This window comes from Pleurodeles waltl, chromosome 2_2 (genome assembly GCF_031143425.1).
Source record: "Pleurodeles waltl isolate 20211129_DDA chromosome 2_2, aPleWal1.hap1.20221129, whole genome shotgun sequence".
Classification (NCBI taxonomy): domain Eukaryota; kingdom Metazoa; phylum Chordata; class Amphibia; order Caudata; family Salamandridae; genus Pleurodeles; species Pleurodeles waltl.
In genome coordinates, this window is record NC_090439.1 from 909368965 (window position 1) to 909393815 (window position 24851).

At 46.0% G+C, this 24851-nt stretch overlaps 1 protein-coding gene across 1 annotated transcript in view; it reads right to left on the bottom strand.

Moving 5' to 3' along the window:
- Positions 1–24851, bottom strand: part of ANGPT1 (angiopoietin 1) — an 895759-nt gene that overhangs the window by 256568 nt on the left and 614340 nt on the right. The gene's annotated exons all lie outside the window — the stretch shown is intronic.

Below are 24851 nucleotides of genomic sequence, written 5' to 3' on the forward strand. Positions count from 1 at the left end.
ACCTAGGGGAATCCAAGATGGGGTGACTTGTGTGGCTCGGGCCAGGTTCTGTTACCCAGAATCCTTTGCAAACCTCAAAATTTGGCTAAAAAAACACATGTTCCTCACATTTCTGTGGCAGAAAGTTCTGGAATCTGAGAGGAGCCACAAATTTCCTTCCACCCAGCGTTCCCCCACGTCTCCCGATAAAAATGATACCTCACTTGTGTGGGTAGGCCTAGCGCCTGCGACAGGAAACGCCCCAAAGCGCAACGTGGACACAGCCAAATTTTTGAAGGAAAACAGACGTGTTTTTTGCAAAGTGCCTACCTGTAGATTTTGGCCTGTAGCTCAGCCGCCACCTAGGGAAACCTACCAAACCTGTGCATTTCTGAAAACTAGAGACCTAGGGGAATCCAAGATGGGGTGACTTGTGTGGCTCAGACCAGGTTCTGTTACCCAGAATCCTTTGCAAACCTCAAAATTTGGCTAAAAAAACACATGTTCCTCACATTTCTGTGGCAGAAAGTTCTGGAATCTGAGAGGAGCCACAAATTTCCTTCCACCCAGCGTTCCCCCACGTCTCCCGATAAAAATGACACCTCACTTGTGTGGGTAGGCCTAGCGCCTGCGACAGGAAACGCCCCAAAGCGCAACGTGGACACAGCCAAATTTTTGAAGGAAAACAGAGGTGTTTTTTGCAAAGTGCCTACCTCTAGATTTTGGCCTGTAGCTCAGCCGCCACCTAGGGAAACCTACCAAACCTGTGCATTTCTGAAAACTAGAGACCTAGGGGAATCCAAGATGGGGTGACTTGTGTGGCTCGGACCAGGTTCTGTTACCCAGAATCCTTTGCAAACCTCAAAATGTGGCTAAAAAAACACATGTTCCTCACATTTCTGTGGCAGAAAGTTCTGGAATCTGAGAGGAGCCACAAATTTCCTTCCACCCAGCGTTCCCCCACGTCTCCCGATAAAAATGACACCTCACTTGTGTGGGTAGGCCTAGCGCTTGCGACAGGAAACGCCCCAAAGCGCAACGTGGACATAGCAAAATTTTTGAAGGAAAACAGAGGTGTTTTTTGCAAAGTGCCTACCTGTAGATTTTGGCCTGTAGCTCAGCCGCCACGTAGGGAAACCTACCAAACCTGTGCATTTCTGAAAACTAGAGACCTAGGGGAATCCAAGATGGGGTGACTTGTGTGGCTCGGACCAGGTTCTGTTACCCAGAATCCTTTGCAAACCTCAAAATTTGGCTAAAAAAACACATGTTCCTCACATTTCTGTGGCAGAAAGTTCTGGAATCTGAGAGGAGCCACAAATTTCCTTCCACCCAGCGTTCCCCCACGTCTCCCGATAAAAATTATACCTCACTTGTGTGGGTAGGCCTAGCGCCTGCGACAGGAAACGCCCCAAAGCGCAACGTGGACACAGCCAAATTTTTGAAGGAAAACAGAGGTGTTTCTTGCAAAGTGCCTACCTGTAGATTTTGGCCTGTAGCTCAGCCGCCACCTAGGGAAACCTACCAAACCTGTGCATTTCTGAAAACTAGAGACCTAGGGGAATCCAAGATGGGGTGACTTGTGTGGCTCGGGCCAGGTTCTGTTACCCAGAATACTTTGCAAACCTCAAAATTTGGCTAAAAAAACACATGTTCCTCACATTTCTGTGGCAGAAAGTTCTGGAATCTGAGAGGAGCCACAAATTTCCTTCCACCCACCGTTCCCCCACGTCTCCCGATAAAAATGATACCTCACTTGTGTGGGTAGGCCTAGCGCCTGCGACAGGAAACGCCCCAAAGCGCAACGTGGACACAGCCAAATTTTTGAAGGAAAACAGACGTGTTTTTTGCAAAGTGCCTACCTGTAGATTTTGGCCTGTAGCTCAGCCGCCACCTAGGGAAACCTACCAAACCTGTGCATTTCTGAAAACTAGAGACCTAGGGGAATCCAAGATGGGGTGACTTGTGTGGCTCAGACCAGGTTCTGTTACCCAGAATCCTTTGCAAACCTCAAAATTTGGCTAAAAAAACACATGTTCCTCACATTTCTGTGGCAGAAAGTTCTGGAATCTGAGAGGAGCCACAAATTTCCTTCCACCCAGCGTTCCCCCACGTCTCCCGATAAAAATTATACCTCACTTGTGTGGGTAGGCCTAGCGCCTGCGACAGGAAACGCCCCAAAGCGCAACGTGGACACAGCCAAATTTTTGAAGGAAAACAGAGGTGTTTTTTGCAAAGTGCCTACCTGTAGATTTTGGCCTGTAGCTCAGCCGCCACCTAGGGAAACCTACCAAACCTGTGCATTTCTGAAAACTAGAGACCTAGGGGAATCCAGGATGGGGTGACTTGTGTGGCTCGGACCAGGTTCTGTTACCCAGAATCCTTTGCAAACCTCAAAATGTGGCTAAAAAAACACATGTTCCTCACATTTCTGTGGCAGAAAGTTCTGGAATCTGAGAGGAGCCACAAATTTCCTTCCACCCAGCGTTCCCCCACGTCTCCCGATAAAAATGACACCTCACTTGTGTGGGTAGGCCTAGCGCTTGCGACAGGAAACGCCCCAAAGCGCAACGTGGACACAGCCACATTTTTGAAGGAAAACAGAGGTGTTTTTTGCAAAGTGCCTACCTGTAGATTTTGGCCTGTAGCTCAGCCGCCACCTAGGGAAACCTACCAAACCTGTGCATTTCTGAAAACTAGAGACCTAGGGGAATCCAAGATGGGGTGACTTGTGTGGCTCGGGCCAGGTTCTGTTACCCAGAATACTTTGCAAACCTCAAAATTTGGCTAAAAAAACACATGTTCCTCACATTTCTGTGGCAGAAAGTTCTGGAATCTGAGAGGAGACACAAATTTCCTTCCACCCACCGTTCCCCCACGTCTCCCGATAAAAATGATACCTCACTTGTGTGGGTAGGCCTAGCGCCTGCGACAGGAAACGCCCCAAAGCGCAACGTGGACACAGCCAAATTTTTGAAGGAAAACAGACGTGTTTTTTGCAAAGTGCCTACCTGTAGATTTTGGCCTGTAGCTCAGCCGCCACCTAGGGAAACCTACCAAACCTGTGCATTTCTGAAAACTAGAGACCTAGGGGAATCCAAGATGGGGTGACTTGTGTGGCTCAGACCAGGTTCTGTTACCCAGAATCCTTTGCAAACCTCAAAATTTGGCTAAAAAAACACATGTTCCTCACATTTCTGTGGCAGAAAGTTCTGGAATCTGAGAGGAGCCACAAATTTCCTTCCACCCAGCGTTCCCCCACGTCTCCCGATAAAAATTATACCTCACTTGTGTGGGTAGGCCTAGCGCCTGCGACAGGAAGCGCCCCAAAGCGCAACGTGGACACAGCCAAATTTTTGAAGGAAAACAGAGGTGTTTTTTGCAAAGTGCCTACCTGTAGATTTTGGCCTGTAGCTCAGCCGCCACCTAGGGAAACCTACCAAACCTGTGCATTTCTGAAAACTAGAGACCTAGGGGAATCCAGGATGGGGTGACTTGTGTGGCTCGGACCAGGTTCTGTTACCCAGAATCCTTTGCAAACCTCAAAATGTGGCTAAAAAAACACATGTTCCTCACATTTCTGTGGCAGAAAGTTCTGGAATCTGAGAGGAGCCACAAATTTCCTTCCACCCAGCGTTCCCCCACGTCTCCCGATAAAAATGACACCTCACTTGTGTGGGTAGGCCTAGCGCTTGCGACAGGAAACGCCCCAAAGCGCAACGTGGACACAGCCACATTTTTGAAGGAAAACAGAGGTGTTTTTTGCAAAGTGCCTACCTGTAGATTTTGGCCTGTAGCTCAGCCGCCACGTAGGGAAACCTACCAAACCTGTGCATTTCTGAAAACTAGAGACCTAGGGGAATCCAAGATGGGGTGACTTGTGTGGCTCAGACCAGGTTCTGTTACCCAGAATCCTTTGCAAACCTCAAAATTTGGCTAAAAAAACACATGTTCCTCACATTTCTGTGGCAGAAAGTTCTGGAATCTGAGAGGAGCCACAAATTTCCTTCCACCCAGCGTTCCCCCACGTCTCCTGATAAAAATTATACCTCACTTGTGTGGGTAGGCCTAGCGCCTGCGACAGGAAACGCCCCAAAGCGCAACGTGGACACAGCCAAATTTTTGAAGGAAAACAGAGGTGTTTTTTGCAAAGTGCCTACCTGTAGATTTTGGCCTGTAGCTCAGCCGCCACCTAGGGAAACCTACCAAACCTGTGCATTTCTGAAAACTAGAGACCTAGGGGAATCCAGGATGGGGTGACTTGTGTGGCTCGGACCAGGTTCTGTTACCCAGAATCCTTTGCAAACCTCAAAATGAGCTAAAAAAACACATGTTCCTCACATTTCTGTGGCAGAAAGTTCTGGAATCTGAGAGGAGCCACAAATTTCCTTCCACCCAGCGTTCCCCCACGTCTCCCGATAAAAATGACACCTCACTTGTGTGGGTAGGCCTAGCGCTTGCGACAGGAAACGCCCCAAAGCGCAACGTGGACACAGCCACATTTTTGAAGGAAAACAGAGGTGTTTTTTGCAAAGTGCCTACCTGTAGATTTTGGCATGTAGCTCAGCCGCCACCTAGGGAAACCTACCAAACCTGTGCATTTCTGAAAACTAGAGACCTAGGGGAATCCAAGATGGGGTGACTTGTGTGGCTCGGGCCAGGTTCTGTTACCCAGAATACTTTGCAAACCTCAAAATTTTGCTAAAAAAACACATGTTCCTCACATTTCTGTGGCAGAAAGTTCTGGAATCTGAGAGGAGCCACAAATTTCCTTCCACCCACCGTTCCCCCACGTCTCCCGATAAAAATGATACCTCACTTGTGTGGGTAGGCCTAGCGCCTGCGACAGGAAACGCCCCAAAGCGCAACGTGGACACAGCCAAATTTTTGAAGGAAAACAGACGTGTTTTTTGCAAAGTGCCTACCTGTAGATTTTGGCCTGTAGCTCAGCCGCCACCTAGGGAAACCTACCAAACCTGTGCATTTCTGAAAACTAGAGACCTAGGGGAATCCAAGATGGGGTGACTTGTGTGGCTCAGACCAGGTTCTGTTACCCAGAATCCTTTGCAAACCTCAAAATTTGGCTAAAAAAACACATGTTCCTCACATTTCTGTGGCAGAAAGTTCTGGAATCTGAGAGGAGCCACAAATTTCCTTCCACCCAGCGTTCCCCCACGTCTCCCGATAAAAATTATACCTCACTTGTGTGGGTAGGCCTAGTGCCTGCGACAGGAAACGCCCCAAAGCGCAACGTGGACACAGCCACATTTTTGAAGGAAAACAGAGGTGTTTTTTGCAAAGTGCCTACCTGTAGATTTTGGCCTGTAGCTCAGCCGCCACCTAGGGAAACCTACCAAACCTGTGCATTTCTGAAAACTAGAGACCTAGGGGAATCCAGGATGGGGTGACTTGTGTGGCTCGGACCAGGTTCTGTTACCCAGAATCATTTGCAAACCTCAAAATGTGGCTAAAAAAACACATGTTCCTCACATTTCTGTGGCAGAAAGTTCTGGAATCTGAGAGGAGCCACAAATTTCCTTCCACCCAGCGTTCCCCCACGTCTCCCGATAAAAATGACACCTCACTTGTGTGGGTAGGCCTAGCGCTTGCGACAGGAAACGCCCCAAAGCGCAACGTGGACACAGCCACATTTTTGAAGGAAAACAGAGGTGTTTTTTGCAAAGTGCCTACCTGTAGATTTTGGCCTGTAGCTCAGCCGCCACCTAGGGAAACCTACCAAACCTGTGCATTTCTGAAAACTAGAGACCTAGGGGAATCCAAGATGGGGTGACTTGTGTGGCTCGGACCAGGTTCTGTTACCCAGAATCCTTTGCAAACCTCAAAATTTGGCTAAAAAAACACATGTTCCTCACATTTCTGTGGCAGAAAGTTCTGGAATCTGAGAGGAGCCACAAATTTCCTTCCACCCAGCGTTCCCCCACGTCTCCCGATAAAAATTATACCTCACTTGTGTGGGTAGGCCTAGCGCCTGCGACAGGAAACGCCCCAAAGCGCAACGTGGACACAGCCAAATTTTTGAAGGAAAACAGAGGTGTTTCTTGCAAAGTGCCTACCTGTAGATTTTGGCCTGTAGCTCAGCCGCCACCTAGGGAAACCTACCAAACCTGTGCATTTCTGAAAACTAGAGACCTAGGGGAATCCAAGATGGGGTGACTTGTGTGGCTCGGGCCAGGTTCTGTTACCCAGAATCCTTTGCAAACCTCAAAATTTGGCTAAAAAAACACATGTTCCTCACATTTTTGTGGCAGAAAGTTCTGGAATCTGAGAGGAGCCACAAATTTCCTTCCACCCAGCGTTCCCCCACGTCTCCCGATAAAAATGACACCTCACTTGTGTGGGTAGGCCTAGCGCCTGCGACAGGAAACGCCCCAAAGCGCAACGTGGACACAGCCAAATTTTTGAAGGAAAACAGACGTGTTTTTTGCAAAGTGCCTACCTGTAGATTTTGTCCTGTAGCTCAGCCGCCACCTAGGGAAACCTACCAAACCTGTGCATTTCTGAAAACTAGAGACCTAGGGGAATCCAAGATGGGGTGACTTGTGTGGCTCAGACCAGGTTCTGTTACCCAGAATCCTTTGCAAACCTCAAAATTTGGCTAAAAAAACACATGTTCCTCACATTTCTGTGGCAGAAAGTTCTGGAATCTGAGAGGAGCCACAAATTTCCTTCCACCCAGCGTTCCCCCACGTCTCCCGATAAAAATTATACCTCACTTGTGTGGGTAGGCCTAGCGCCTGCGACAGGAAACGCCCCAAAGCGCAACGTGGACACAGCCAAATTTTTGAAGGAAAACAGGGGTGTTTTTTGCAAAGTGCCTACCTGTAGATTTTGGCCTGTAGCTCAGCCGCCACCTAGGGAAACCTACCAAACCTGTGCATTTCTGAAAACTAGAGACCTAGGGGAATCCAAGATGGGGTGACTTGTGTGGCTCGGACCAGGTTCTGTTACCCAGAATCCTTTGCAAACCTCAAAATGTGGCTAAAAAAACACATGTTCCTCACATTTCTGTGGCAGAAAGTTCTGGAATCTGAGAGGAGCCACAAATTTCCTTCCACCCAGCGTTCCCCCACGTCTCCCGATAAAAATGACACCTCACTTGTGTGGGTAGGCCTAGCGCTTGCGACAGGAAACGCCCCAAAGCGCAACGTGGACACAGCCAAATTTTTGAAGGAAAACAGAGGTGTTTTTTGCAAAGTGCCTACCTGTAGATTTTGGCCTGTAGCTCAGCCGCCACGTAGGGAAACCTACCAAACCTGTGCATTTCTGAAAACTAGAGACCTAGGGGAATCCAAGATGGGGTGACTTGTGTGGCTCGGACCAGGTTCTGTTACCCAGAATCCTTTGCAAACCTCAAAATTTGGCTAAAAAAACACATGTTCCTCACATTTCTGTGGCAGAAAGTTCTGGAATCTGAGAGGAGCCACAAATTTCCTTCCACCCAGCGTTCCCCCACGTCTCCCGATAAAAATTATACCTCACTTGTGTGGGTAGGCCTAGCGCCTGCGACAGGAAACGCCCCAAAGCGCAACGTGGACACAGCCACATTTTTGAAGGAAAACAGAGGTGTTTCTTGCAAAGTGCCTACCTGTAGATTTTGGCCTGTAGCTCAGCCGCCACCTAGGGAAACCTACCAAACCTGTGCATTTCTGAAAACTAGAGACCTAGGGGAATCCAAGATGGGGTGACTTGTGTGGCTCGGGCCAGGTTCTGTTACCCAGAATACTTTGCAAACCTCAAAATTTGGCTAAAAAAACACATGTTCCTCACATTTCTGTGGCAGAAAGTTCTGGAATCTGAGAGGAGCCACAAATTTCCTTCCACCCAGCGTTCCCCCACGTCTCCCGATAAAAATGATACCTCACTTGTGTGGGTAGGCCTAGCGCCTGCGACAGGAAACGCCCCAAAGCGCAACGTGGACACAGCCACATTTTTGAAGGAAAACAGACGTGTTTTTTGCAAAGTGCCTACCTGTAGATTTTGGCCTGTAGCTCAGCCGCCACCTAGGGAAACCTACCAAACCTGTGCATTTCTGAAAACTAGAGACCTAGGGGAATCCAAGATGGGGTGACTTGTGTGGCTCGGACCAGGTTCTGTTACCCAGAATCCTTTGCAAACCTCAAAATGTGGCTAAAAAAACACATGTTCCTCACATTTCTGTGGCAGAAAGTTCTGGAATCTGAGAGGAGCCACAAATTTCCTTCCACCCAGCGTTCCCCCACGTCTCCCGATAAAAATGACACCTCACTTGTGTGGGTAGGCCTAGCGCTTGCGACAGGAAACGCCCCAAAGCGCAACGTGGACACAGCCAAATTTTTGAAGGAAAACAGAGGTGTTTTTTGCAAAGTGCCTACCTGTAGATTTTGGCCTGTAGCTCAGCCGCCACGTAGGGAAACCTACCAAACCTGTGCATTTCTGAAAACTAGAGACCTAGGGGAATCCAAGATGGGGTGAGTTGTGTGGCTCGGACCAGGTTCTGTTACCCAGAATCCTTTGCAAACCTCAAAATTTGTCTAAAAAAACACATGTTCCTCACATTTCTGTAGCAGAAAGTTCTGGAATCTGAGAGGAGCCACAAATTTCCTTCCACCCAGCGTTCCCCCACGTCTCCCGATAAAAATTATACCTCACTTGTGTGGGTAGGCCTAGCGCCTGCGACAGGAAACGCCCCAAAGCGCAACGTGGACACAGCCAAATTTTTGAAGGAAAACAGAGGTGTTTCTTGCAAAGTGCCTACCTGTAGATTTTGGCCTGTAGCTCAGCCGCCACCTAGGGAAACCTACCAAACCTGTGCATTTCTGAAAACTAGAGACCTAGGGGAATCCAAGATGGGGTGACTTGTGTGGCTCGGGCCAGGTTCTGTTACCCAGAATACTTTGCAAACCTCTAAATTTGGCTAAAAAAACACATGTTCCTCACATTTCTGTGGCAGAAAGTTCTGGAATCTGAGAGGAGCCACAAATTTCCTTCCACCCAGCGTTCCCCCACGTCTCCCGATAAAAATGATACCTCACTTGTGTGGGTAGGCCTAGCGCCTGCGACAGGAAACGCCCCAAAGCGCAACGTGGACACAGCCAAATTTTTGAAGGAAAACAGACGTGTTTTTTGCAAAGTGCCTACCTGTAGATTTTGGCCTGTAGCTCAGCCGCCACCTAGGGAAACCTACCAAACCTGTGCATTTCTGAAAACTAGAGACCTAGGGGAATCCAAGATGGGGTGACTTGTGTGGCTCAGACCAGGTTCTGTTACCCAGAATCCTTTGCAAACCTCAAAATTTGGCTAAAAAAACACATGTTCCTCACATTTCTGTGGCAGAAAGTTCTGGAATCTGAGAGGAGCCACAAATTTCCTTCCACCCAGCGTTCCCCCACGTCTCCCGATAAAAATTATACCTCACTTGTGTGGGTAGGCCTAGCGCCTGCGACAGGAAACGCCCCAAAGCGCAACGTGGACACAGCCAAATTTTTGAAGGAAAACAGAGGTGTTTTTTGCAAAGTGCCTACCTGTAGATTTTGGCCTGTAGCTCAGCCGCCACCTAGGGAAACCTACCAAACCTGTGCATTTCTGAAAACTAGAGACCTAGGGGAATCCAAGATGGGGTGACTTGTGTGGCTCGGGCCAGGTTCTGTTACCCAGAATCCTTCGCAAACCTCAAAATTTGGCTAAAAAAACACATGTTCCTCACATTTCTGTGGCAGAAAGTTCTGGAATCTGAGAGGAGCCACAAATTTCCTTCCACCCAGCGTTCCCCCACGTCTCCCGATAAAAATGATACCTCACTGTGTGGGTAGGCCTAGCGCCCGCAACAGGAAACGCCCCAAAGCGCAACGTGCACACATCCAAATTTTTGAAGGAAAACAGAGGTGTTTTTTGCAAAGTGCCTACCTGTAGATTTTGGCCTGTAGCTCATCCGCCACCTAGGGAAACCTACCAAACCTGTGCATTTCTGAAAACTAGAGACCTAGGGGAATCCAAGATGGGGTGACTTGTGTGGCTCGGACCAGGTTCTGTTACCCAGAATCCTTTGCAAACCTCAAAATTTGGCTAAAAAAACACGTTCCTCATATTTCTGTGGCAGAAAGTTCTGGAATCTGAGAGGAGCCACAAATTTCCTTCCACCCAGCGTTCCCCCACGTCTCCCGATAAAAATGACACCTCACTTGTGTGGGTAGGCCTAGCGCCTGCGACAGGAAACGCCCCAAAGCGCAACGTGGACACAGCCAAATTTTTGAAGGAAAACAGAGGGTTTTTTTGCAAAGTGCCTACCTGTAGATTTTGGCCTGTAGCTCAGCCGCCACCTAGGGAAACCTACCAAACCTGTGCATTTCTGAAAACTAGAGACCTAGGGGAATCCAAGATGGGGTGACTTGTGTGGCTCAGACCAGGTTCTGTAACCCAGAATCCTTTGCAAACCTCAACATTTGGCTAAAAAAACACATGTTCCTCACATTTCTGTGGCAGAAAGTTCTGGAATCTGAGAGGAGCAACAAATTTCCTTCCACCCAGCGTTCCTCCACGTCTTCCGATAAAAATGATACCTCACTTGTGTGGGCAGGCGTAGCGCTCACGACAGGAAATGGCCCAAAACACAACGTGCACACATCACATTTTTTCATAGAAAACAGTGCCTTCCTGTGGATTTTGGCCTCTAGCTCAGCCGGCACCTGGGGAAACCTAGCAAACCAGCGCTTTTTTGAAAACTAGAGACCTAGGGGAATCCAAGATGGGGTGATTTGCGGGGCTCTGACTAGGTTCTGTTACACAGAATCCTTTGCAAACATCAAAATTTGGCCAAAAAACACTTTTTCCTCTCATTTCGGTGACAGAAAGTTCTGGAATCTGAGAGGAGCCACAAATTTCCTTCCACCCAGCGTTCCCCTAAGTCTCTCCATAAAAATGGTACCTCACTTGTGTGGGTAGGCCTAGCGCCCATGAAAGGAAATGGCCCAATACACAACGTGGACACAACATATTTTTTCACAGAAAACAGAGGTGTTTTTTGCAAAGTGCCTACCTGTGGATTTTGGCCTCTAGCTCAGCCGGCCCCAGGGGGTGGGAAAAATGCCCTAAAATAAATTTGACCCCCCTGCCCAGGAGCGACCCTTGCCTACGGGGTCGCTCCCCCTGTGTGACATTGGCGCCAAAAAACAAATCCCCGGTGCCTAGTGGTTTCTGCCCCCTTGGGGCAGATTGACCTAAAATCGACCAATCTGCCCCCAAGGGGGGCAGAAATGGTCTAAATACAGTTTGCCCCCCAGGGGAGCGACCCTTGCCTGATGGGTCGCTCCCCATCTCTAAAAAAACAAACATACAAAAAAAAACACACAAAAATAATTTGCCCTGGCGCCTAGAGGTTTCTGCCCCCCCGGTGGCAGATCGGCCTAATAGTAGGCCGATCTGCCCCCAGGGGGGGCAGAAATGGCTTAAAATAAATTTGCATCCCCAACCCCCACCCCCCCACCAGGAGCGACCCTTGCCTACGGGGTCGCTCCCCCTGCGTGACATTGGCGCCAAAAAACAAATCCCCGGTGCCTAGTGGTTTCTGCCCCCTTGTGGGCAGATTGACCTAAAATCGACCAATCTGCCCCCAAGGAGGGCAGAAATGCTCTAAATACAGTTTGCCCCCCTGGGGAGAGACCCTTGTCTGATGGGTCTCTCCCCATCTCTAAAAAAACAAACAAACAAAAAAAAAAAACACACGAAAAAATTTGCCCTGGCGCCTACAGGTTTCTGCCCCCCCTGGGGGCAGAAATGGCCTAAAATAAATTTGCCCCCCGAACCCCCAGCCCCCCCGGGAGCGACCCTTGCCTATGGGGTCGCTCCCCCTGCGTGACATTGGCGCCAAAAAACAAATCCCCGGTGGCTAGTGGTTTCTGCCCCCTTGGGGCAGATTGACCTAAAATCGACCAATCTGCCCCCAAGGGGGGCAGAAATGGTCTAAATACAGTTTGCCCCCCAGGGGAGCGACCCTTGTCTGATGGGTCGCTCACCATCTCTAAAAAAACCAACAAAAAAAAACACCCAAAAAAAATTTGCCATGGCAACAAGAGGTTTCTGCCCCCAGGGGTGGCAGAAATGGCCTAAAATAAATTTGCCCCCCGAACCCCCACCCCCTCCGGGAGAGACCCTTGCCTACGGGGTTGCTCCCCCTGCGTGACATTGGCGCCAAAAAACAAATCCCTGGTGCCTAGTGGTTTCTGCCCCCTTGGGGCAGATTGACCTAAAATCGACCAATCTGCCCCCAAGGGGGGCAGAAATGGTCTAAATACAATTTGCCCCCCAGGGGAGCGACCCTTGCCTGATGGGTCGCTCCCCATCTCTAAAAAAAAAAAAAAAAAAAAAAAAAAAACACACAAAACAAATTTGCCCTGGCGCCTAGAGGTTTCTGCCCCCCTGGGGGTAGATCGGCCTAACACCAATAGGCCGATCTGCCCCCAGGGGGGGCAGAGATGGCCTAAAATAATTTTGCCCCCCCCTACCCCCCCCCCCAGGGAGCGACCATTGCCTACAAGGTCGCTCCCCTTGCGTGACGGCGCAAAAAAAAGATCCCTGGTGCCTAGTGGTTTCTGCCCCCCTTGGGGGCAGATTGACCTAAAATCGGCCGATCTGCCCCCAAAGAGGGCAGAAATGGCCTAAATACATTTTGCCCCTCCAGGGGAGCGACCCTTGTCCAAGGGGTCGCTCCCCATCTGTAAAACAAAAAAACAAAAAAATCCCTGGGGCCTAGTGGTTTCTGCCCCCATCAGCCGAATCAAAATAGGCTGATCTACCCCCCAGGGGGGCAGAAATGGCCTAAAATAACCCCCCCCCCAGGGAGCGACCCTTGCCTAAGGGGTCGCTCCCCTTGCGTGAAATTCACGCAAAAAAAAAAACTCCCTGGCGTCTAATGGTTTCTGCCCCCCTTGGGGCAGATTGGCCTCATCAAAATAGGCCAATCTAATGGCCTAAATATAATTTGCCCCCTAGGGGAGCGACCCTTGCCTAAGGGGTCGCTCCCCACCTAAAAAAAAAAGAAAACATAACAAAAAGAAAAAAAAAAAAAAAAGCTCCCTGGTGCCTAGAGGTTTCTGCCCCCCCTGGGGGCAGATCGGCCTAATAATAGGCCAATCTGCCCCCAGGGGGGGCAGAAAAGGCCTTTCTAAAAAAATGACCCCATCTGGGAGCGACCCTTGCCCAAGGGGTCGCTCCCTTTTGACAGTTTCATTGAATAAAAAAAAAATCCCTGGTGTCTAGTGGGGTTTCAAAAGCCGGATTGCAAGCAATCCGGCTTTTGAAACCCTGTGAGAGACTTCAAAGGGAAGGAAATACATTTCCTTCCCTTTGAAGCCTCTCGGGGCCTCCCCCATGGGATTGAAAGAGAAATGCAAAAGCATTTCTCTTTCAATCGCGCTGGAAGCTCTGCTTCCAGCGCGATGGGGGAGACCCTGTGACTAATCAGCGCGCGCTCGCGTGCTGACGTCACAGGGGGGGTTGGGGGGATCGGGGTGGGAGGGGAAGGGCTTCCCCTTCCATCCCTGACTTTGGGGGGGTGGGGGGAAGCACACAGAGGGAGCGAGAGCGCTCCATCTGGGCTGTGTGCCGAGGACGTAGTGGTTACGTCCCCGGCACAGCAGCACTGTGCCGAAGGATGTAACCACTACGTCCTCAGCACAGAAGGGGTTAAAGGTTACATGAGTGAGTGTCCCAGATACTTACCAAGGAAAAGGCACTTCTTCATGTAGTAAAAATATTTAAGATATCAGCCAATGAAAAGGTCAGATTGCCCTTTAAATTTAAAATAGTCTACTTGTGTCTGCAGACTGTGCAGGGGCTCCTGCCTTCTTTGAAAGGTGTGTCAGGTTCACAGGCTTGCAAGATGAATTGCATCCCAAAAAGTTGAGTTGTGTATAAATGACCTCCTTAAAGCTGAAAGTAGTGCCAAGGCATACATAAGTAGGTCATTTCAGGTGGGTGATATCTTGCACGTTAACAGTATTAAGCTGCCAAATGTATCTGTACTACACAGAATGTTTATTCAAGGCTGCAGAGAATTGCATGTTTTTTTAGAAATTCGGTCTCTAGTTGGCAGAGGTATGCACCTCCAAGTAGGGACCACACTCCTAGTCAGGGTAAGCCAGTTACACAACATAAATTAACCTGTGCTTATCCTCCGGTAGCTTGGCACAGATCACGCTGGCTTAACTTAAGAGACAATGTGTATTGTATTTGTGCAACACTTAAAACAGTAACACAGTAAGGACACCACAAAAAAGACTCCACACCAAGGTAGACAAATAGATTATATTTTTAAGAGTAAAACAAGAGTACAATGACAAATATCCAATAAGCAAAAGTCGAAATATGAATTTTTAAAGAACAAATTAAATTGTAGTGCTTAGAAGCATAAAGCGCCAACCAGGGCTATCTTGTCATACAAGACCGAGCAAAGTCAAGAGTTCAGGCAGACTGCTATGGATCGTGGGTCAGCTACAGGGACCAACCTTGTCCCTCTGAAAAAGTACCTGGTATGGAGGGTTAGGTAAACGGCGAGGATATGATGCAAGGAGTGAGAGGGCCAATGCAAAGGTGATGCATCAGTTTAGAGTCACACAGTTGATGATGCATCATCGGCAACCTTTGGCGAGATAAGTGATGAGTCAGCTTTGGCCACGCATCTGGCGATGCAAAGACGATGTGTTGATGCTGAAGGCAATGCAGCGATCCTGAGTCACTCACTCGGTACTGTGATGTCCCCTTCCACAGCAGTGATGTATCTGCATTGAGAAAAGATGAAGCAGTTCCGATCGACGCAGTGACTGTGATGCATGGGTTTTTGGTAGAAAAAGTTGCAGAGACCACTTCCAGGAGCGCAGCCCAGCACTGGATTGGCATCACTTGGCAGGGCAGGACTCACAGTTGCCAGAGTCCAGAGGCTGTAGCTGGGGTGAGTGAAGTTTTTGGTGTCTCTGAGAATTCAAAGCAGGAAGTAAGCCAGCAAATCCTGGGAGCCACTCTGGGTTCAAGCAAGATAGGTCCAGTCCTCCCTCAACAGGGCAGAGAGCAGCAGGCAGTAGGGCAGCACAGCAGAAATGCTGTTCTACCAAAGCAGCAGTCCAGAGTGGCAGTCCTTGCAGCAGCACAGCAGTCCTTGTTCCTGGCAGAGTTCTTCACAGGTACAGAAGTGTACTGATGTGGTGTGATCAGAGGTCCAGTACTTATATCCAGCTATGCCTTTGAAGTAGTGGTGATTTCAAAGTAGGGTCTTTGAAGTGCACAGAAGTCCTTTCTTCCTGCTCTAACTGCTCCAGACTCACTAAAGGGTGTTAAGTCAGTTGTGTCAGCACCTCCCTATTATCCTGCCTAGGATGACCCACCAATATTCAGATGGACACTCAGTCACATTGACCTTTCCTTTGTGTGAAGCTATCAAAAGAGAATGCAGGAAATCAGCTGTCACCCCATCCCAGACGTGTATTGCAGACAGGCTTTAGACACACAGGGCTAAGAGCAGGAAAATGCCAACTTTCTAAAATTGTCATTTTCAAAATTGTAATAATAAGTCCAACTTTATCAGTAAAGAGAATTTGTCATTACAATTCAGTAGGTACTTAACATGACATAGCTACTCCTTCTCAATTAGGAATTACAGCATAGTAAATTAAATAAGGAATTCCTAATGTTAATCTATGAGAGGGATAGGCCTCACAGTAGTAAAAGTGAATTTGGGAATATTTTACTACCAGGATATGTAAAACTAGAGCTACTTAAGTGGGTTTCACAATCAGTCCGTAGACTCACTAGTAGCATTTATCTCCTTCACCTCTTCATTGCTGAATTTGACCTCGCCCACTGGCATCTAAAGAAAGTCATCTAATGCTTTGACCTGCGGTGTTTTTGTGAGGTGGATATTCTGAAAGAGTGCAGTATTCTGTGTCCTCTGCTGAGCGTCTGCTCATAAAGCTTACATATAACCATTCCAGCAATAACTTTCTTCTTGATTGGGAGAAGTCTGAAGAACTCTCTACTAATGAAGTAGCTCATAGTCTCTGGTTCCTCTACCTCCCTAGGGCAGATCACCTATTCATCATCATTGGCAGATGGTCCTTGAGTTTTTTGCTGCGCCTTGTCTTCCATGGTCTAAACTGGATAGCTTCGGCCTTTTCTAAACATAACTTTTCTACTCTCCTGCACTTTCAAAAGTGTTAGATGTGCCTGATGTTGCTATTGATTTGGCACCTTTCTATGTGGTAGAAGGTTCCCTGCTATATCAGCCAATAAGAAGCTCAGAATTTCCTTTAATATATAAAATAGTCCATGGAATAGATAGAAGGTTTATATACTTCACAGGATGTCCCGCCCCTCCTGCTAGGCCTGTGGGGTCCTATTTCTCATGAACAGGGCCATAGACCCAGCGATATGAAGATAAGGCCACTTCAGTGTCAATGACCCCTAAACATTAAAGGTTGCACTAAGGCATAGATAAGTGGATAATTTTTTGTAGACAAAGTTGTACTTTGCCACCAACTTGTCAACAGTTTGCTGACTTGACACACCTAAGATGGCACCAGTAGTCCATGAGCTTGAGAACTACATTGCCTACTCACTAACTTCATGATGGAGCTTATTCTTTGTGGCCTTGACAACTAGGCTGACTCTGTACTTTAAAAATGGCACTCATTCTATGGTCTCAATTCCGAAGCTGGGGTCTTTAGGCTACAGTCTTAGGGGGTCCATGCCTATCGAGGTTTGTGGACTTCCCACCATGGTGTTTGAACACCTTGAAACATAGGCACATTTCATTTTTTATGTATTGGTATTGTGGAGGACTTTTGGTTGTCCCACTTAGGTCTCTTGTTCAGGGTGTAGTGTCCTCAGCCTGCCCTCTTACATGATCTTTAAAAAAGAACATCATGTAGAGAATGTGGCCAATGTTTTGTTATGGCAGCTGCAAGAGAAAATGTTCTGTTGCTACAGCAAATCCGACTGCCAATGCACAGAAAGTAAGGAAGGACTCATTCATGTGTGTACAATCACTGAAGAATCATTTTCCCCCAACTCGTGCATAGATTGCCTCCTTCCAAAGATAGCAAAACTGCAACCAACCAAATCATGTTAAAAGTAAATAAGTCTCACTTGTGTAACTGAAGAATATCAAGTTTTACTTTCATATACTGTTTGTTCCAGATAATTTGCATCATTCCAATGACCTTCCTCGACATCTTCTTGGTGTGAAACCACAGGATTTCCTTCTCTTTTCTACCCTCCTAAACTCAGCATTGCTGTTTCTCAGCACCAAGTATATGCCAGAGTCAAAACCAGATTTGCAAATTCAGACACCTCCCACTTCCTGAAATACCTAGTAGATGCAAGCCCTTGTCACACACATCACAACCTCAATCACCATGCTGCTCCAGAGTCCCTTCCTCTCAAATACTTTCTAACACATTCCTCTCATGCTGCCCACTTCTGCAAACACCTAAATCCAATACAACACTCCATACCAAAATGTGCTGCAAAACACTAGATCAATAATTATGCTGAATTTGCTATACTTATAACTGTGTACAATTATGATATCTTATGTATCCTGGAATCATGGATCAACAAGCTCTCTACTCTAATTTGTTCTCTTTATTTCCACCATACTATGAAGTTATTCAAAAGGATAGACAATGCAAACTTAGTGGATGATTAGCAATTTTCTACTGAAAACCCCTGAAGTGTGTGCAAACTCCAATAATTGCCTCCACATTCTTCAGATGTCTTGAAACTGCAATAATGATATCCCCTTCACACTTCCACTTTCTCTCCATAATTTGCCACCCTCTTAATCTTAAAACTGACTTTATACAGCAAATAACAAATTACATTGCATCTGAACAAATGCTGCAATCAAGGAACACAGTCCTTGGTGAGTTCAATATAGACTGAGGCAATGATAAATGCAAACCCTTTATCTCCTTAAACTCTCTAATTCTAATGCATAATTTAACGCAACACTGGTCTCTCCCCTCTCATAATAATTGTTGCATCTTTGACCTGATCATTGCCAACAGTACAATTAAACACCTCTGACTGAGAATAACAGTTTGACCTCTTTTCCAACCCTTTTCTACTCGATGGACTTTTCTACTCGTGCTCCCACTCTCACTCCCATTCCCACTTCCACTAAATATTAGTAACCCACTACCAGGAAACAATTCTTCAATAACCTTTCACCTCTAAGAACTGTACAGGTACTGTCTTGTAATTAATGCAGATATTAATGCAATGTTTGACACTTACAACAATATTTTATCCAAAGCTATTGACACAGTGGCCCCTGTGAAATCCAAAAGGTTTACCTTCTTCCTGAACTCCAAAACCACAAAATCCATAAACTAGAAAAAAGACTGAGGCTCTCCAAATCAGCAATAATGTGCACAGAGCCAAAAGTGATTTTAAAGACATATAAACGGCTCATCCTTCAGGCCAAATCAAACTTTCTAATTACCAGACTTCAGACATCTTAGAACTCAGTCTGAACTCACTTCCAATAGATAAATTCCAGCTTCTCCCCCTCAGGCAGATTTCTTTCTGAAATGTCCGCTAACAATTGCATGACATTCTTGAACTTATTGTCTAACAAAATCCTTTTGTTTCGATTCACTCAAAATGATCACATGCAAGACAACTAACACTTGGATTTTTTTCAAACCAGTCACACAAGACCTTTTCAGCACTGTCAAAAATATCAATGTCCTTTGTCAGAAACCTCAATGCCACTCCTTACTTTATTGATCGTATCCCCACCATAATCATTGATGTGAATTGTGCACATTTGTTTAAGTAAAATCATGAATGCTTTCCTCACTCAGGTTGCTTTATTAATCATTCAAAGTGAGCAAGGTCTGGATTTAGATTTTGGTGGAGGGGGCTACTCCATCGCAAATGTAGCAAATATCCGGTCCGCCATATTATGATCCCAAATTAGCCCATGGAGATCGCAATATGGTGGATGGGATATTTGTGATGGTGTAACCCATCCGTCAAATTCTAAATCAGGCCCTAAAACTTTAGCTCACTCAAAACATCGACTCTTGATTCAAATGTACCAGAACCTCATTAGGCAAACTCCACCCTACCTTAGTTATGAAAAACTATTGAACATCTGTCTCCCCTGCAACTCTCTGTTATCATTAACAACAAAAATCTGGACTTAGACATTGGGATGAAATTGAAACAGCATCATTACAAATTGTGGATGGCATCAACCTAATCATGCATAGCAGAGAATCTTGCTGCAAGGTTTTACCTGACCTCACAGCAGCTTTTAACACAATTGATCCTCCCAGATTGACCTCACTCCAGGATCATTACTTTGTATTTAAATACACAGGGCTTGATTTAGATATTGACGGATGAGTTACTCCGGCACAACAGTGACGGATACCCGGTTTGCTGAAATCTAAATCCCATAGGATATAATGGAATTTAGATTTCAACTGATAGGATATATTTCACTGTTGTGACGAAGTAACTCATCTGCCAATTTAATCAGGCCCTTAGTCTTCAAATGATTTTCTTTGTTCTTCTTCCAAAGCACCCAAATTGTGCAAATTGCTAAAAGTGTCTGTATTTTCTCCCCCATATGCTTTAACTTACATGGATCTATTCTCTCCCCCACACTCTTTGACTTACATGTTGAGCCTCTCACTGAAATCTGCAAATAATTAAGGGGCTAATTTAGATCTCGTGGATAGAATTGTCACAAACGTGATAGCTTTCCCATCCGCTGTATTACAATATCCATAGGATATAATGGGAACATTATACAGGAGATGGGAGTTCCCTCAAGTTTGCGATGGAATACTCCGTCAATATCTAAATCAGGCCCTGATTGTCTTTGTCCCTTAATCAGCAGACAATGTGTACATTTACTTATTGATCACAACATCATCTGACATCCTCTCCTTTTGAGTGGTGCTACTTAATACCCAAATGTGGAGGAAAAAGGACTTCCTCACCCTTAAACTGAAAAGACTGAATTCTTAATTTTCTGCCCAAAGTACAAGCAAAATCATTTAATCCAGATTGGCTACAACAGTTATACCTACCAGAATTCACCCTCACCTTGTCACTGACAGTCTTTTCCCTTGAAATAACAAGAAACTCTTCACTAACCATGGTATCTCATGCAAATAAAATTGCAAAAAGCACAATTTTTCATCTGCAGACATTAAAAACGTTAAAGTCAATCTTTCAGCCAGATGAAATAAAAACTGCTGCCCATACTCTAATTATTTCTCACCTGAACTTTGGGAATGCTCTCCACACAGGAGTTTCATAATAAGCCCATATGCCTCTCAAAGCTGTAGTCATGCCATAGCCAGAATGTTGCCCTCTTCATGCAAATTCAATCACATCTCCACATTTCTTTTTGAACTTTTCTGGCAGCCTCTGAGGCCAGAACCAAGTTAAAGCTACAATTTTGAAGATTATATGAAGAGCCTAAATCTGGAAACAAATTACTCCAAAACCTTTAATATAGTCTGTGGGTCTTCAAAGCAATCCACTTAAAAGTCCCACATTATTTGACCAATCTACTCGAGATCTAAGGAGGCACTAGGAAACTCCATTACTCCAAACTTTCCATGTCCTCCATCAATCATTCTCAGGAGCTGCTCCATATACTGGAGATGAAATCCCTTCCTAACGAAATCATAACAGCAATGACTCTTCTGTCTTTCTGTCCTCTGTGAACCACTGATCTATTTAGGCTGTATATGACCCACAACCCCTATTTACCAAAAGGGTTGGTCTGTTACCCTCAGAATTTACTCTTTGCTTAATTTCCTGGGTAATGCTTTATTCACCTATCTTCCTCAATTACCCATTCCTACCCTCCTGCCCTTATCCTGTTCCAATGCATCCTAGCTTTTGTTCCTCCTTCCTGTCAAATGCCGCTTTCTCTACTCAGGATCTCATTTCCTATGTACCTTCCTGCCCTTCCCCATGACCTCTTCTTTTGCGTCCACCTGATGCATCCCCTCTTAATATACATGCACCTTATTCTCCCTCATCCTTATACATCTTGTCCCCGCCTTCCCCTCCCCTACCTATTTAATGAATACTAGCTTTGAGTAAGACATTGAGTTACAGTACTGTTACTTGTAAAGCACATCTATAGTTTTGGTGACCATGCTGCATATAAATCTGAAAATACATAAATAAATTACTCAGGTTGACCGTCTCTGTTGAACGTCAGTGGACCTGAAATGAGCCACAGGAGAAATGGCTTCCTCATCAAAGCAGATTCCCTTATTTGTTGTTTAAATCTGTGGACTAAGGTCTAGTTATGCCTGTATTAATTGACAAGCTCCCTCAATTAGACGACTGCAAAACAACTTTTCTAATATTCATTTCGCACCAGGGCAGTAAGGTCAGTATGTACTGCTCTCAAAAAAACTACTAACCCTTCCTCAAGGCACACAACAGCTATGATGTCTGATAAATTGGACCTATTGACAATGTCAAAGGCATAGGATAGGCCCATGAATGCAAACTTCTGTGAATTTTGTAGATTATATGAAGAGACTAAGGGCCTGGTTACAACTTTGGCAGAGAGGGTTAATCTGTCCCAAATGTGACGGATATCCCGCCCACTGAATTACGAGTTCCATAGACTATAATGGACTCGTTTTACGGCGGGTGGGATATCCGTCACATTTGGGACGGATTAACCCCCTCCGTCAAAGTTGTTATCAGGCCCTAAATCTGGAAACAAAATACTTCAAAACCTTTATTATGGTCTGTGGCCCTAAAAATGTGAAGACTCTCTGTATGATTATCAAGGACAGATCAACTGAGAGGGTAAATCAGTTCCCTTATTTAGGGATAATATTTGATCACACTTGCAATTAAGATGTTTGTTAGAAATGGGGTATTTGGTTGGCAGTCAGGTTACCCCCTGTCCCAGCAAGGACCCTCACTCTAGTCAGGGTAAATGAGAATCACCCCCAGCTAACCTCCGCTTACCCCCCTTGGTAGCTTGGCACAAGCAGGATGCCTACCTTCACAGTGCTAGGTGTAAAGTGCGTGTACCAACACACACAGTAACTTAATGAAAACACTACAAGATGACACAACCCAGGTTTAGAAAAATAGGAAATGTTTATCTAAACAAAACAAAACCAAAACAAAAAAAATCCACAATACACAAGTCAAGTTATCAATTAAAACCAAAAAGAGTCTTAATGTAATTTTAAACACAACGCTAATGCTGTTAGCATGGAAATGTACCTGGATGCATCAAAAATAACCCCGCCCGGGCGAGTGTGCGTCAAAAAGGGCTTGCGATGTGTCGATTTCACTCACAAGCGAGACCGTGCGTTGTTTCTCCTTCAGTCTAGTCAGCGTGCATCGTTTCTTCTCTCCGCAGGAGAGCGATGCGTCGATTCGAGCCACACTCTCTGGTCTGGGCAGTCCTTGCATAGTTTTTAAACGCCCAGTGATGTTTGCGTTGGAAATCCTGCAGATCAGAGTTGCAGCAATCTTTTCCTCGCACGGCAGTCGGTGCGTGGATTTCTCACTTTTGGGCTGCCAGCTTCTCCTTTCAGGGTCCCAGGAACTGGATGGACACCACTTGGCAGAGTAGGAGTCTCAGCAGAGGCTCCAGGTGCTGGCAGAGAGAAGACTTTGCTGTCCCTGAGACTTCAAACAATAGGAGGCAAGCTCTAAATCAAGCCCTTGGAGAGTTCTTCACAAGAAGGAAGGCAACACAAAGTCCAGTCTTTGTCCTCTAGCACAGGGAGAAGCAGCAACTGCAGGAGGGCTCCACAAAGCACAGTCACAGGCAGGGCAGCTCTTCTTCCTCAGCTCTTCAGCTCTTCTCCAGGAAGAGGTTCCTCTTGGTTTCCAGAAGTGTTCTCAAGTCTGTGGTTTTGGGTGCCCTTCTTATACCCATTTGCCCTTTGAAGTAGGCTTACTTCAAAGAAAAGTCTCTCTTGTTTGTGAAATCCTGCCTTGCCCAGACCAGGCCGCAGACACACACCAGGGGGTTAGAGAATGCATTGTGTGAGGGCAGTCACAGCTCTTTCAGGTCTGTGACCACTTCTCCCCTCCCTCCTAGCACAGAGGGCTCATCAGGAAATGCAGACTACACCCTAGCTCCCTTTATGTCACTATCTAGTGAGAGGTGCAATCAGCCCAACTGTCAACCTGACCCAGACAGGGATTTCACAAACAGGCGGAGTCACACACATGGTTTAAGCAAGAAAATGCTCACTTTCTAAAAGTGGCATTTTCAAACACACAATCTCAAAATCAACTTTACTAAAAGATGTATTTTTAATTGTGAGCTCAGATACCCCAAACTCCACATGTCTATTGGCTCCCAAAGGGAATTTATGCTTTAATCAGATTTAAAGGTAACCCCCATGTTAACCTATGAGAGGGACAGACATTGCAACAGTGAAAAACAAATTTAGCAATATTTCACTGTCAGGACATTTAAAACACAATACTATGGGGGTTATTCTAACTTTGGAGGAGGTGTTAATCTGTCCCAAAAGTGACGGAAAAGTGACGGATTTACCACCAGCCGTATTACGAGTCCATTATATCCTATGGAACTCGTAATACGGCTGGTGGTATATCCGTCACTTTACCGTCACTTTTGGGACGGATTAACACTCCTCCAAAGTTAGAATAACCCCCTATATGTCCTACCTTAACCATACACTGCACCCTGCCCTTTGGACTGGCTACCTAGGGCCTACCATAGGGATGCCTTACATGTAAGAAAAGGGACGGTTTAGGCCTGGCGAGTGGGTACACTTGACAAGACGAATTTACAGTTTAAAACTGCACACACAGACACTGCAGTGGCAGGTCTGAGCTATGTTTACAGAGCTACTAATGTGGGTGGCACAACCAGTGCTGCAGGACAACTAGTAGCATTTGATTTACAAGCCCTGGACACCTCTAGTGCACTGTACTAGGGATGTACTAGTAAATCAGATATGCCAATCATGGATGAACCAGTTACATACACATTTTGTATAGGAGCACTTGCACTTTAGCACTGGATAGCAGTGGTAAAGTGCCCAGAGTAACAAAAACAGCAAAAACAGAGTCCAGCACACATCAACAACCTGGGAAACAGAGGCAAAAAGTTAAGGGAGACCAAACCAAGGATGAAAAGTCTAACATAATTTATATTACAAATGGGAAAAACAGTTTCTTGCAAGCCATTAGTGCCATTGTTTCCCTTATTTCCACTACTGGGAAAAAGCCCATTAGTCCTTTTGCTGGAAATATACAAGAGAAAATGGAGCAGGTATATTTGAATACAATGATGTAGGTTACATTCAAGCAGAAGAGAATAGGGTTTGTCAACGCATCCTGGGTGACAAAACGAGCAGTTCACACTTCGCGACTCATCAAGGACTGGGACTGGATAATGTTTAGGATCTCTTAAAACTAGCCCATTTGCAATTGTGGTGCTCGATCTGGAGCAATGATAAGCCATCAATAAATAATGAGCAATAAAATATTGTTTTTTATGTGATCATGGCGATGGAATACCTTGGCTCCATTATATTAAGGCCTCCACCATTGCCCTCGGTTTCCCATCTATTTTTTAAAGGTCCATCAATCTAAAGAAGAAGGCTAATGGGTGGCTCAGAGAGTGTTTTATATCTGATAGGAGAGCTGAGAGGGTGGAAAAAGATATAATGAAACTATCTATATGGAATATTGTTTGATTCAAACAAAGTTGGGAATGGAGTCCTATCTAGATCTGGTCACTGGCACCTGGGAACAGATGCTGTTGACCAGGTTCACACTGGGTTCTATTAGACGGATGCTCAGTTTCCTCCAGGGCCAATATGATA